At 40.7% G+C, this 15,986-nt stretch overlaps 1 protein-coding gene across 2 annotated transcripts in view; it reads right to left on the reverse strand.

The window, feature by feature from the left end:
- CAMK1D (calcium/calmodulin dependent protein kinase ID) overlaps positions 1-15,986 on the reverse strand; it is a 380,703-nt gene that overhangs the window by 158,503 nt on the left and 206,214 nt on the right. The window lies entirely within an intron of this gene.

A 15,986-nucleotide genomic window follows, 5' to 3' on the forward strand; every position in this document is an offset into this window, starting at 1 on the left:
ACCTCCTCTTCCACCACTGCCCCCCACCAAAACTTTATTGGGCCTAGGCAGCTCTTGCACACCTGTGCACACCTTCTCTGGCCACATAGGTATGCTCATCCTTCTCATATCTTCTTATTAAACTACTCATTCTCGAGACTCATTCTGTGTCACCACCACTGAGAACGCTTAACTAGTCCTTACCTCTCCCAGGGCTGAACCCCTCTGTCCTGGGCCACCCCACCTTTAATCAGCCTATTGTTGTCCATACTGCATTGTATCCCAAGTACTGTGTGCATGCATATGTGCGTATGTATTTAAGTGATTTCACATGCAGGTTTCAGTAGGTATGGTTACATATCAGACTGATAACTGGTTACCTCAGGAAGTGCTGGGGTGGGAGATTTTCCAGTTATTCTGATGCAGTGTTCTTCATCTGAACCACAGAAGAGAGAAATATTTTTGAAGTGGCTATTTTTCTCATTTTTTCCCAAGGATGCACCATTCTAACTGTGTACTAAAGTTAACGCAGCATATTCAGCAAATGCCTTAGGGCATTAGGACTTGATTCTCCCACTGAAGTCAATTAGAGAAAGGTTACTAGGCTGTTGTATCGCCAAACATTTTTTTTAAGTTCTTGATCAAAATCATTAACACCTAGATCGCCAAAAGATCACCTTAACGCTGGACCCAGAAATCCATACAGATTCATTTAACTGCTCAAGCAATCGGGAGGTTAGGCTGGGTCTCAGCTCTGATGTACTTGACTGCAAGATGTCAGACAAGTCATTAAATACTTTCTGACTGCAGTTCCTCCTCTGTTAAACGAAGATTAGAATATGTGGTCTCATTATTTATATACATATACATATATATATACACACATTTGTAGAGGTAAAATATCATTGTATACACATATTGTGTACACATATGTGTATCATATTACATGCAAAGAGAAGTCTTGTCTACGAAGAATACAGGTCAACCCAGAAATGACAACTCTAAATCCAAAGCTTCGAATCATCTCTCTTTGCTGCCAGCAGATGGGGCTGTAATCAACTGAGGAGCCAACCATGGTATTCAAATCAACTGCATGTTAAGTATGCAAGCCAGTTTTGTTTTGTGTTTTTTTTAAAGCATTAAATGATTCATGTGATACTTTCATTATGAAATGTTTTGCTTTGAATCTTTAAAAAACAAATGAGTATCAAGCAAACCCCTCCTCTGCAGCTGACCATATTTTCAAAAAAAGTATCTCAGGCATCTTTATGCAATTTAGGGCGCACAGGGTGGGAGCTGGACCAGCATCTGTGAGTAGGGAGACCAGGCTAGAGCCTGTAATGACACCATGAGAGGGTCACCCAGTTGGCTGGCCCTGTCTCTATGGGACTATATGCTGGTCATGTCACTTTCCAGGGTCCGTTTCCTCATCTAGAAATTAATCAGCCAAACAGGATACTCTCTGAGGTCCTTTCCAGCTGTCAGTCAATGAATCTAAAATGTTAACAAGGCAAAGGGTACAGAGGTATATATGGGCCCACAAAGCTTGATTCTAAGCCAGTATGCAGCATTCTCCAGGGCTTGCTACAGCGAAGTCTGGGTTAACACTCAGACTCGACAACCTCTCTTTCTGCATGGGTGACTTTGTCAGACATGGAACAGGCCTTCTGGAGACAGGAAGCCATTTACACAGAAAAGAGATTCTTTCCCTTCTCCTTTAGCCCTGGACCAATAGATAAATGGCCGAGTGATTTGCTCATGTCCAGAACAGCTGCAGAAGATCCAGCTGGGGATTGGCTGTCACAAGTTAGGTCCAAGAGAGCATGAAAAATGTTGTGGAAGGCTGAATAAATAAACAAATGATTAATTCTGGTCCTCCTAAAGACTTACAGACCAAAGACACGCAGAAGCTGGATACTTGAATAAAAAAGATTAGAAAATTTGACTCTGTATATTTCTTTCCTACTCCCGTTACCACCCATAATAAGTTACCAGCGGGTCTCAAACTCGGCTGTATATTAGAATTACCAGAGTTTTAAAATATACTGGTACCTGAGTCCACCGTCGAAGGTTACAATGTAATTGGCTTGGGATGAAGCATAGGCATTGGGAATTAAAAACAAAATAACAACTAGTGAAATTGAAGCAGTAATCAAAAACTCCTGGCCCACAAAAGCCCGGAACTAGATAGCTTCACAGATGAATTTTACCAAAGATTTTAAAAAGAGCAAACTTGTATACTTCTCAGACTATTCCAGAAAATTCAAGAACATGGAAGACTCCCAAATTCTTTTTACGAGGCCAATATCATCCTAATTCTATCATCCTAACAACAAAGAAAGAAAACTACAGGCCAATATCACTGATGAAGATAGACACTAAAATTCTCAACAAAATATTGGCAATCCAGATCTAGCAATACATTAAACAGATCACACACCATGATCAAGTGGCACTCATCCCAGGGATGCAAGGATGATACAATATTTGCAAATCAATAAACATAATACATCACATAAACAAAAGGAAAGACAAAAATCACTGATCATATCAATAGACACAGAAAAAGCATTTGATAAAGTCCAGCACCCATTTATGATAAAAACACTCAGCAAAGTGGGAGTAGAGGGAGCATTCCTCAACCTAGTAAAGGCCATATAAGGAGAGACCTACAGCCAACATCACACTCAATGGGCAAAAACTAAAAGCTTTCCCACTAAGATCAGGAACAAGACAAGGGTGTCTGCTTTCATCACTTTCTTTCAATATAATACTGGAAGTTCTAGCCACAACAATTAGACAATAAAAAGAAATAAAAGGCATCCAAATTAGAAAGGAGGAAGTAAAACTGTCATTGTTTGCAGATGACATGATACGGTACATAGAAAACCCTATAGTCTCCACCAAAAAAACTACGCGACCTAATAAATGAATTTGGCAAAATAGTGGGATGCAAAGTTAGTATTCAGAAATGGATAGCATTTTTGTACAACTACAATGAAATCAGAAATAGAACCTAGGGGGGGAAATCCCATCTACTAGAGCAACAAGAAAAATAAAGTACCTAGGAATAAACTTTACCAAGGAGGTAAAAGACCTGTACTCAGAAAACTACACAACACTGAAGAAAGGAACCAAGGAAGACACAAATAAATGGAAGTATAGACTGTGTTCATGAATTGGAAGAATTAACTTCACTAAAATGTCCTTACTACCCAAAGCAATCTACACATTCAATTCAATCCCCATTAAAATATCAATGGGCTGTTTCACAGATCTAGAACAAATATTTCAAAAATTCATATGGAACCAAAAATGACCCCAAATAGCCTCAGCAACCTTGAGAAAGAAGAGCAAAGTAGGAGAGATCACAATGCCTGATATCGAACTATGCTACAAGTCCATTGTAATCAAAACAATCTGGTACTGGCATAAGAACAGACACTTAGATCATTGGAACAGACAGCCCAGAAATAAACCCAAGTCTCTATGGTCAATTAATACTTGGCAAAGGGGGCAAGAGCATAAAATGGAGTAAAAATAGTCTCTTCAATAAATGGTGTTGGGAGATCTAGACAGCTACATGAAAAAAAATTTAAAAAAACAAACAACCACCAACTTACACCACACACCAGAATAAACTCAAGATGGATAAAAGACTTAAATTAAGCCATAACACCATAAAAATCCTACAGGAAAACACAGGGAGTAAAATTTCAGCTATCTCATGCAGCAATATTTTCCCCAATATATCTCCTAGGGCAAGGGAAATAAACAAATATTAAAAAGTTTCTGCACAGCTAAAGAAAACATCAGCAAAATGAAAAGGGATCCAGCCGTATGGGAAAATATATTTGCCAATGATACCTCAGACAAGGGTTTGATCTCCAAAATATATAAAGAATTCATATGACTCAACACCAGGAAGACAAACAATCCAATTAAAAAATGGGCAAAGGACCTGAACAGACACTTCTCTGAGTAGGCCTCAGAGGGCCCAGAGACATGAAAGGATACTCAGCATCACTAGCCATCAGAGAGATGCAAAGTAAAACCACAGTGAGATACCACCTCACACAAGTCAGAATGGCCATCATTGATGAATCGACAAACAAGTGCTGGCCAGGGTGGGGAGAAAAGGGAACCCTATCACACTGGTGGGCATGCAGACTGGTGCAGCCACTGTGAAAAACAGTATGGAATTTCCTCAGAAAACTAAAAACTGCCTTTTGATCTGACAATTCCACTGCTGGGATTATACCCTAAGAATCCTGAAATACCAATTCGAAAGAATCTATGCACCCCAATGTTTATAGCAGCACTGTTTACAACAGCCAAGTGCTGGAAACAACCTAAGTGCCCATCAGTAAATGAATGGATCAAAAACTGTGGTCCATTTACACAATGGAATTCTATGCAGCAGAAAGAAAGAAGGATCTCCTGCTTTTTGTGACAGCATGGATGGAACTGGAGAATATTATGCTAAGTGAAATAAGCCAGGCAGTGAAAGACAAATACCATATGATCTCACCTATATGAGGAACCTAATGAACAGAACAAACAAGCAAAATAGAACCAGATGCATGGAAACAAGGAGCAGACTGACAATGACCAGCGGGGAGGGGGAGGGGGAGGAGGATAAGGGTGGAAAGAAGGAGAAGGAACTAATCAAAGAACATGTATAAAGGACCCATGGACATGGACAGCAGTGTGAGAATTGACTGTGGGAGCAGGGACCGGGGATGGGAGGAGTAGAGCAAAGGGGAAAAAAATTGGGACAACTGTAATAGAACAACGATAAAATATTTAATCAAATAAAAACCTCCCAAGTGATTCAAATATAAAATTTAAGATTCCCTGTTAAGTTATTGAGTTAATTAAATCTTGAGAAATTAAATTAAATTAGATGCTGAGAAAAGATTTACCTTTAGATGCTTGGGAGTCGGTAACTCCATAGTTTTAGTTTCATTTTAAATTTATCTTGGGTGAATACATTTACTTCATAATGGGTCTGATTTAAAGGTAAGGTTCAGGGTGTCCTAAGCCTGAAGGTTTGAGGCTAGTTGATCAACACATTCGTCCTCTCAGGAAAAGAATATGAAAAATTAACACATTTCAATGGGATAACTGTAGCTTCTAATATTCCTTAGTCAGGCTTTGAAACACTAACACATTTAAGGAGATGTTGTCATTTCATTGTCTGAATTTCTTTTTTTTTTTAAAGATTTTTTTTTAAGATTTTATTTATTTATCTTCAGAGAGGAAGGAGAGAGGGAGAGAAATATCAATGTATGGTTGCCTTTCATGTGTCCCCTGCTGGGAGTTGGCCTGCAGGGAACCAGCCTGCAACCCAGGCATGTGCCCTGGCTGGGAATCGAACCGCGATCCTCTGGTTCGCAGGCCCGCGCTCAATCCACTGAGCTACACCAGCCAGGGCTTCATTGTCTGAATTTCTGAATAGCTTTTTGTCAAAGGGTAGTACATATTTCTCTGGATGTTTTCACATGAGAATAGATAACAAGTCTTGGAGAACATAAAGGTACTCAGTCACCTGCCTCAGACTGGAGATGAATCTTGTAACTTTGACTTACGAGCCCCACTGCCTTGAAAATACCGTGTCCAAAGCCACCTTAGAAGGGAAATCTCAGAAAGTATGTTCAAAGTTCACTGCAGATCTCTACACTGTGAAGTGAGAAGCCGTGCCTGTGCGGAACACTGCTGAGCACATAGAACCTGGTGCCGGCTACCAGCCTGCATCCTGCAGCTCACCATCCGCACTCGGATCCCCAGACTGAAGACACTGGGCTTGAATCTGGGAAGTATCTTAAAGGCTTCTAGCTCTGAACACTTGCATTTAGGTGAACATAAAGGGAAGGGGACCAAAACAATGCATTGGAAGGAACCTGGGGGAGAAGTATCATTTCCTTTTCTTTCCTACTATGCAAGCTGCTCTGTGCTGATACCCACAGCGAGCATCCTGTGCTGCACAAGTCACACCCAGGATCATGCCAAGTCAGTAGGTGTCCTGAAAGGCAGGCTCAGCTGCACGCCCTGGCACAGGCAGAGCTTCCACGCTGATGCAGAGACCAAGGGCACCGGGAGGAAAGAAGCAGCGCAGGCCTGCACCCACGCTCCCTCTGGACAAGGAAGCATCTGTGGCCAGGGGAGCAAGATCCCGGGCCATCTAACTAAACCTGCTGGAACTTTGGGCCATGTATTTATAAAGCGGGAAGCAAAAGAAAAAGATGGAGTGAAAAAAAAGAGTAAGAAGAAAAACAAGAAGAAAGAAAGTCTGCTTGGAAGCACTAATACCGGTCTGTTTTCAGCCTGAAGAGGGTTGAATCTGTGCTATAAAACATTCCTTGCTATTCTAGGGACAGCGCATCAGAGATCATGGTGTAGAATGGAGCGTTCTTTAGTTTTTGTGCATCAGTAACTAATGCTATTTCACAGTCTGTTCAGGTCAGGCCCAGGCTTCAGAAAACCAGGCACATTCGAACAGAAGGAAATAGTTTTCAAGTCTCTACACGGTGGGAATTCATTAGGGTGTTTGTAATTGGCCTTGTGCCATACATATGTTATATTGAATACATACACAGGGTGGGGCAAAAGTAAGTTTACAGTGGTTCATATGGAAAATACAGTAATTAATAAACAATGTAAGAATAAACTCTGTGTTTCATGTACTCACAACTATAAACTTATTTTGCCCCCTGTGTGTACATGTGTATGTGTTTCTGTGTGTAGTAAAAAAGGAAACTCTTGTATTCTTTCTTGAGAAAGCACCAGGGAGAGTTTCTTCATAACTGAGATCACAGTCATGATTAGGAAGAACAGCGTGTTTTGCTTTGTTGATGATTTTTTAAAAGGTGTGTGATATACACATCACCTCTGCAAACTGCAGTTTTATGCAGATGGGTGTTAAATGCTGAGGCAGGTCTGAGTTTATAGCTTTATCATGCCCTGATAACAAATATGATATGATTATGATAACCCAAGGAATGTCAACTCTCGAGAAATTTCCCAGGGTGAGCTCCAAATTCTCAGAAATGATCCTACAAAAAGATTGTTTGTAATAAACTAGTTGCTATCCATGCAGTTTTCTATTGTAGAGTTTAGAAGGAAATTAGGAGAGCAACTGTGTCATAAGGAATGAGGGGTGAGAATATAGAAGAAATCCAGCCACATGGATGGCCCTTGACAATTACCCCAGGGTAGCCAGGGTCGGGGAGGGTGGCAGGTGGCTTTGCTCCTATGCACCAGCAGCACAGCCAGTGTGCTCAGGAGGTGGCCACGGTCTGCAAGCCAGCTTGGGGGAGGCCTGGTGGGACTGCGGGCACGCACACATGCTGCCAGGTGTACTGGAGCCGACTCCGCAAGGCACAGGGAGTTTGTCCCCCATCATCGGAGCATACCGTCTGGACTTCCTGGGGAGTCACTTTGGACCAGAGCTTTTCCCCAGTCTGGTCTTCCCCAATTCCTCCAGGTTCTCAATATTCATCTTAGAAACTGCCAGGAAACACAACTAAACAGCTGCAATGGATACCAAATGTGAACGCGCAGCGGACACCGCCAACATGCCCACCGGTGTTTCCACTGACGGGACTTGTAAGAAAGTTCTCAAATTGAACTTAAAAATTCACCAATAAAATACTACATTTTCTACCTGTTTATGTATTGGGGTTCTATTTAGAATTTGTTTTCAAAAGGGTTCTGCTGCTTAAAAAAGAAGGAAAAAAACACAAATGAAAAAAGGGGGGCAGGGAAAAAAAACAGTGCAAAGGTTTCTGCCCTACTCCACCGAGAAAAAAATAGTACTATTAAAATATTTTCAGACACAAAGGGAAGACCTGCCCTCAGAAAGTTATTCCCAAAGTTGCTAAGTACTTTTTCCCGAACCAATGGCCTTGTTAGAGTTACTTTTTAAAATTATGTTAGTCAGGAAGAGGCCAACAACACAACTACAGAGACAGGCAGGGGCGAGGAGATGCATGTGCATGCACACACATGCACACACACACACCTACATACACATACCTTCATATACATACACACATGCATGCACACACATATACCGGTGGGGCAGAAGTAGGCTTATAGTTGTTCATATGAAAAATAATACAATGATTAATAAATAATAATAAGGAATAAACTGTTTCACCCTGTACACACACATGCACGAATGCATGTGCATCCATGTACACATTCACATACATATATACATGTGTGTGTACACACATATATCCATGCATGTCTACATACGTGCAATTTGGGGGCCACTCTCCTTAAGCCCGGTCTACGGTCACACAGCTGCCAGGTCCCCAGTGTCACAGCTGCTATTTCACAAGAGGCTGGGGCAGCCAACACTGTATACACTCTGCAGGCAGAATGATTTATCTCTGGGAAAGAATGCCAAGAACATTTGAGAGGTAAAGAAACAGAGAGGACAGGGCCTGGATGGAGGGAGGAGCAAAGCGGGGTGTCAAAGCACACACAAAACTGAGTGAGGATTATTTCCCAGACTCACGACGCAAAGTCAGAAGGCTGCTGAAGCCCATATGTGGATGTGTGCTGGCAAATTCAGGGTCCTGTGGGGAAGAAAACTCTCATGTGGGAATGAAGACTGCCAGTTCTAGGATCTAGCAATAGGGTGTGGCATTCGATGAACCATCTGGTGGTCTTCCCACTTCCATCATTTTTCTCTCACTCCTTTTTCCTCAAGAGGTGAGGAATGGGGCTGGTGGTGGACTCAGCACCTTAAGGTCTAATGTGGTTTGATGAGAAACAAACACACAGCAGTTCTGCTACATAAGATGGCCCTTTAGGCGTCACGATGGAATACTGCACAAGAATGCCTCCAACTGCACTGCAAACAAAAGGAGGTGGGGGAGACGGGGGCAGCCAGGGGGGGTGCGAAGCATGGCCTCTTACATCATTGTTGCACTTTCTCAAAGTTCACTGCATACAAGAGCCCTTGGAGAAGCATCGTGGTGCATTATTTGAAGAGAGATTGCATAAAACACACAGACCGACACGTCATAAAACATCAAGAGAGTACCTATGAGTGTTAGACATAAGGCTATGCAGCAGGATACAAAGATAAGTACAAGACAGTCCCTGAAACCAAGCACTCCCTGGCCAGGGTGGGAAGCCAGCTCTGTACGGAAACCTCATGATACGGCACAACCACCATCCGGCCAGGGAGCCGGACATGGGCTCTAGGAGCACAGCCTGCCCCAAGTACTTGGGTACTCGGGCAGGGCTGCACCCTGGGGGCACATACACTCTGGGTGTTGGCAAGTTTGCCAGGAATGGAAAGAAAGGAAAAGAGCCAGCCAGAGAAAGGGAAGAGCATTTGCAAAAACAGAAGAGTAAGGTGTGCTGTGTTGGGACACAGAATACTCAAGGGGATGGGGCTCATGGGAGGCAAATTAATGAGGGTAAATTGGGAAATATTATGAAAGGCTCTGTTGTCAAGCTCAATGCTAAAGGAACCTGTGAGTTTTATGCTAAAGGAACTAAGAAGCAGAATGCAAGTGTAAAAATCCAGCTCTAAAAAAAGTAAATGTAGTGTTTTGTTTTACAGGGAAATTTAAATTAAGTGATGTGAAGTACTTCCTTACACTGTGCTTCAGGTCCTAACTCTCTCTCCTACTCACGGTGTAACTTTAAACATTTATTCCCCTTTTAATTTTGCAAGTGTAAAGTTCATAAGCACTTTTCTCTCACATCAGCATTTTTCAACTTTTTTCATCTCATGGCACATACAAGCTAATTAGTAAAATTCTGCAGCATACCAAAAATATATATTTTTGCTGATCTGACAAATATAGGTATAATTTTGATTCATTCACACTGGACAGCTATTATTGTGTTGGCTGTTGTCATTTTTTAATTTGACAATCTAAGGAAAAAGAGGTCAGTGCCCCTGACTAAACAGTTGGTTACTGAATAGCTTTTGTTTTTGTGGTTGTTGTTGTTGTTTTATTTATTTTAATTGTTGTTCAAGTACAGTTTTCTGTCTTTTACTCCCATCAGGTACTGAATGTTTTAAAAGTTCTCGCAGCACACCAGCTGAAAATTGTTGTCTTATACCATTAACAAGTAGAACAAGTCAATTTGACCATAGTGTAAATGTCTAGATTTCCTTGGGGATTAAGACTAATGCAACAGCTCTTAATAGGTCCTGATGGAAGGATGTCAGGTTCCTAACTCTTTTCACCAATAGTTTATTTCCTCCAAAGGAAAAAGCGGTTGTGAGAAAGGAAACAATATCTCTCATTTTGTACGTTTTTCTGTATCTCCAGAACTGGAATTTCACTGACTGAAAATTTCTTGTTGTCTTCAGAAAATACACTGTACATATTAGAAGGATGTTTTCATCTTCACCAACCACAAGCACTTTGAGTAAAGAAAGTGCCTGCTACTTGGTGGAATTTCTGACAATGCAGACACCCACGCAGGTTGTCCTGGGCTGTTCACACATGGCCTCTGGCCGTTTGTCAGTCTGGCCCCTCTTTCCTTTCAGAGACAGACCTACCCGCTCTGTCTTTTCTCCTTAACTATCATTCAAACTGAGTACCAAAGAGTAACACACAATAAAAGTCGGGCAGTGGACTTCAAGGCTGCCCCTCTGTGTCAGTGTGTGTTCACACTTGACAAAGCACAGATCTTAAGAGATGCTGGATAGACAAAGCATCTCCCAGTAAACACTAGCTCCTCATCTCCAGATATACTGGGAAAGACTCTTAGAAGTGGCGATTAAATGAAGAGAGTAACACTAAAGTCCATCTAGTGGAGAGGGAGTAAAAGCCAACTGATTGTTAAGACCCCCATGTCATATTTGAAGCACACACATTACCAGCTTTTCCCCAATTCTACCAAAATGTTATTACTAGGCCAATGGAACCTGGGAACCATGCACATTTTTAAAAGTTTCTGGCAATTTCGATGATTAGACAAATTTGGGAACCCATGTTCTAGTGAGCCCTCCATTTGCAGATGGGAATATTCAGTGACTACCCACAAACTCTCAGCTGGTTATAATAACAGTTATGTTGTGGAATACAATTTATTTATAGTTTATGAAGAAGCAAGTTTGTATAGATGCAATTATAAATTTGTAAAAATTAATTTATAGAAACCTTATTTAAAATAGACCTAGGAGGCTAGAAGACAGAACTCTAGTGACCTGTTACTCAGTGCAAACTACTGACCCCAACAGGAAGAGACCCCAACCTGCATCTCCAATAGGAAGTGACACCACTTCCTCAGCTGGAAGAAGATTCCTCCTTGCCTAGTCAGAGCTCAGCCAATGGGAGACTGCCATGACTCAGCCAATGAGAAGCTCCTATACTTTGAACTGTCAGTTTTCTCCAATGGAATCTGGGTTTACAACAGCCCCTCCTGAGTCCATAAAACAGCCTTCCTGACTTACGTTGCTTGGCCTTGTGCATGGGTTGTCATTAGGCCATCATGCCTTTAATTGCAATTATTTGTTCTTCCAGAAGAAACCCATTTTGCTGAAGAAGTATCTGTTAAATAGACTATTTGTTAATTGTCAACAAATAAAAACAACAGACTTAAATAAAGTATGTTCCACCTCCTAATCAGATTTGAATTCTCAGACTCCTCTCAAGGTGGTGACATGCAGAGAATTTTGGGGGTCAAAAGGGAGGGCACACACAATGGGTGGGAACATTGCCTTGGCCCTGTGTCCTTGACCCTGCAGACACCTCCCCCACTGCAGAAGGGCAAGGGGCTAGACTGATGGAATACAGTGAAGGGGGCTCCTGTGCCCAGGTTCAGAATGCAAATGCCTGTGGGACACAGACCCTGCTGCCCTTAAAGTCAGTCTCCTTAACTTTCTGTGTATATTCGTATGTGTAGATATGTACATCTATTTCTACAGAGAGAGCTTTTCTACTATCAGCATACAGAAAATTTTAAAGAAAACAGGTACTATGTTTCTAAAGTAAAAGAATTCAACATGACAAAGGAGAGAGAATTTCTAGTCTTAAATACAATAATTTCCCACATTTCATTGGATTTTGATATTTCTTTTCTTGATCAGTCCCATATTTTTGTAATAACTATCATTTACCTAAAGCTTTTTATGTCCAACCACTGGGCTAATCACATTTAATTTCCATACCTTATTTGAGTAACTGAAAAATGTTAAGCAAGGGGCCTGCTATCCTTAATTTACAAGAAAGGAAACTGAGATTCAAGAGACTTAGGTAATTGACTCAAAATTATTACATGTCACTTCCTGGGTTCAAACCCACAACTGTATCATTCATAAGCTCACTTCTTTCTAATTGCCTTTGAAATGAAAGCATGGTTGTATCTTTCCTATTTCTTTAAGAGTAATACATTTTTCCAAAGAAAGAAATTCTTTCTATGTAGTAATATAGTAACAAAATTAGTAACACAAAATTTTTTCAAATATCTACTTTACCTATAATTGTGGCCAAAGATGATTTTTTAGAGCTGTGCAAGTCAGACAGGGAGAAGCCATGAACTTTTAAAATAAAATAATATTAAAAATTCTCACTGATAGTTCAGGAAATTACTATCCTAACAGCCTTGAAAAACATCTTATAAAATCAATTACAAGAATGCTTTATACTATAGAAATCATCTCCCAAACTACGACTTGACTCTTTGTCCAGTTTCTGGATAAAAATAACTGGCAGAATAAGCAAAAGAGTAAATCATTCTCCTATGAGAATTTCTTCTCATAGAAATTTATTTTCTGTTAGTGGAAGATACTGAACAGAAGTTATTTACAATGTTTCAATTACCCTTTAAAAATTAGGTGTGTGTTGAGAAATTACAGAAAATTTTTAAAATAGTGTAATAGTAGTTTAAATAAAGTCAGATGGCCTCATGACAAAAAGGACAAATTGACTTTAACATATCCTTATGTTTACAACAGAGGCAGCATTTTTTGGATGAAGCGCTCGAGTCGTCTTTTACACACTCAAATGGAGTGGTAGGTACAGGCTTCTCTCGTCAGCCATGAGAACCCCTTCCTCCCTTAGCTCACTTGATCCACATCAGTCACACACAGTCTTCACTAGGAAGAAAGCTAACTCTGGCCCTGGCGCTGAGACCAGGGCGCCAGGCTCAGGCCTCAGACAGGGAAGCAACTGTTCAGGAAGGTGCCGGGCAGTCATCTTGTGATCAGGAGGAGGAGCCAACCACAGAGTGAAACTGTCGAGAGCAAAACAGACGCCAAGGTCTTGATTTCAGTGTTGTTTTGCTGAATCAAAGGCAAAGCCGCCTGTCTTTGGAGGATAAGGCACATCACCCAGTTTCTCCTCTCGACTGTTTAAGTCCATTTAAATCTTGTTTTTTGTTGCTTACAATCAAATGCATCCCTAATGGATAAAGATGGTCCAACAGGTGAAGAAGGTCATGTATTGCTAAGTTGTTCCATGAGTGTAAACAAAAATAGGGGTGTATTTCCTATCTAGAGTTAGAAATAAATTTGAAAATGACAGTGCCAGCTCAATAATGAATGTCATTATTATTAATCCTAAAAATATCAGGTGTGCGAAGATGTTAACTGCTCCTCACACACTTCATGAAAAGATTCAACCACTTAACATGTGAAAAGATCAGAGAAGACAGAGGAGGGTGTGAACTTCGAAATGATCCCGGGAGACCCAAGACACATGGGTAAAGGTCAGATGCCAAGAAAAGGGCAGCTGTGTGGAAGAAAAGGAATAGATTTAAACCATTTGTGGAGATTATCTAAATTCAAACAATCCCACTTGGATTTATGCATGTTGGAAATCTAATCCTAACATGTAAAATTTCTACACAAGCCATCTGACACAATTTCTACTTTCCTCAGACACAAGCACCCACTGCATGCAGCCTTATAGGAATGTCAACATAAAATTTGTGTAAGCTTGTAAGGACTTATGAAAAAATAATGTAGGAAGTCATTTCACTGTGGAGTTATACAAGATAAGAATCGGAGCTTGCACGGCCAGTAATAAAAATGTATATTTAATACCAAAGGCCTCAAGTGCCTTCAGAATCATGGGAAAGCCTTCACAGCTGAGGTTACTGAAATTCCAGGGGAAGCTCCAAAACCCAGACAGCCAAAGAGAGCCAGGAATTCTGAGGAAAAGGTAAAGGAAACCCAGCCCTGAGGTGGGAGCCACCTCCAAGAAGGGGAGTAAGACAAGCCAGCGTCTGAGGAGAAAGGTCACAGAGATTTCCAGTAACGGGGCAAAGTTCTGGGTAAGGAAATATTAAATTTGATGGCATATTAAGATGTTGAGTTATCTGGTTTGTCACAAACATAAAAGAAATTAAATTTTGGTGTCAAGGTTTAGTCTCTTGGCACAATCCTCAGGTTTGGCTTGTATTTACTTTTTTGACTCACACTGATGGAAAAAGAGACATTCATTTTTGTTGGGAAATTCAAAGAGGTAACTCTGCCCTGTTTGTTTTGCTCACGCAGCTTTAGGGGAAGGAACCACGGGGGAGAGGCCAGAGGGCACTGTCATGACCCAGAGAAGACAAGGCCACACAGCGACTGCCTAAGAAGAATATGTAGTCTGGCAGGAAGTTATCCCTAGTTTTCACAGTGATTTGGAAAAAAAGGAAAGAAAAGGTATGGAACTCACTTTTCCAAGATGACTTTTGACTCCTCATTTTTTAAAAAATCTTACCTCAAATATACTAGGGGATACTCTTAAGATTTTTCAAGGAATATTCCCCTAGAGTCACTAGAAATGACCACAGAACATTCTTCTGTGTTGTCAAGATCCAATCATAACTAGAAACCCTAACATAAGCTAAAGACAGTGGGTGGTTAAAATTAAACTGAAGGCATAAAAAACATGGAAAAAAAAAGAAACCAGTGTTAGGGTAAATTTAATTTATTGTGTCCTTTATTATTGGTAGAATTATTTTTGAATCTAGCTTCTGGCCATAGTTAAACTTAATAAGCATGTCTTCTAAGTCTTCACTCAGGCTATTTTTTTTTTCATTACTGGAAATAATATGTTCTGAGCTTGCCCTGGGGGAAATCCCCAGAAACTTCCTTTTAGGTTTACATTGAGCTACTGATCTACTGATCAAGAGCCTCTGGTCACAGCCACTCAGCCAATCAGCTACCATTTAAGTGTAGTATTATGGAGTCCATACTTTTCCATCTCACCTACAAGGATACTCATTAATTCATTCAACAACCATTTATTGAACGCTCACTATGTGCCAGGCCCTGCAAGTGCTGAACTAAATGACTCTCAGCCTGGGCCTCAGGGAAATCACGGCCTAGTCCATCATGGGCTGATAAATAATTACAACACACTGGGACAGGTACAGCATCTCCGAGCACATGAAATTTCCTCCGCATCAAAATTTTGTTTAAAATTCACTCAAAATTTTGCTGGTTCAAAGTGATTCCTGCTTCTTTCTCTTAAGGTGTTCCAACCCATCTCTTCCATGTTTTAGAATCTGCCCCAGATAAACTGATTTGTTACAGTCACAAGTTTAAATGTTTCTATTATTTAACTAGTCACTCAAATTTTTAAAGGTAAAAAGTGTTTATCAAAACTGTCCAGGGATATAAAGTACAGCGTGCGGAACACAGTCAATAACGTTGTGATAAGAATGTGAGGGGCCAGGCGGGTCCTTGAAAGACTTGTTTACGAGAGGACTGCTTCGTAAAGTATAGGACTGTCTAAATGCTATGCTGTTCACCTAAAACTAATTCAGAATAATATTGAATGTAAACTGTAATTGAAAAATAAAAAATGTTTTAAAAGGTGCAACATCTTGAAGGGGAAAAACTATTTTAAACCAAAGCCTATCCACGATGACTGATAAAATCTTCCTTAATATTAACTTGAAAAAACTTATCTGGAATATGCAGTTTAGAGCAGATTCTGATTCTTGTTCACATCACCACACATGAAAACATGCTCGGGTTTGCAGAGTGTGCTAGAGTGAAGACTGACAGACCACCTCTGGCCACCTTA

The sequence above is a fragment of the Sturnira hondurensis genome, unplaced genomic scaffold (assembly GCF_014824575.4).
Source record: "Sturnira hondurensis isolate 20B ecotype Veracruz unplaced genomic scaffold, ASM1482457v3 Scaffold0016284, whole genome shotgun sequence".
Taxonomy (NCBI): domain Eukaryota; kingdom Metazoa; phylum Chordata; class Mammalia; order Chiroptera; family Phyllostomidae; genus Sturnira; species Sturnira hondurensis.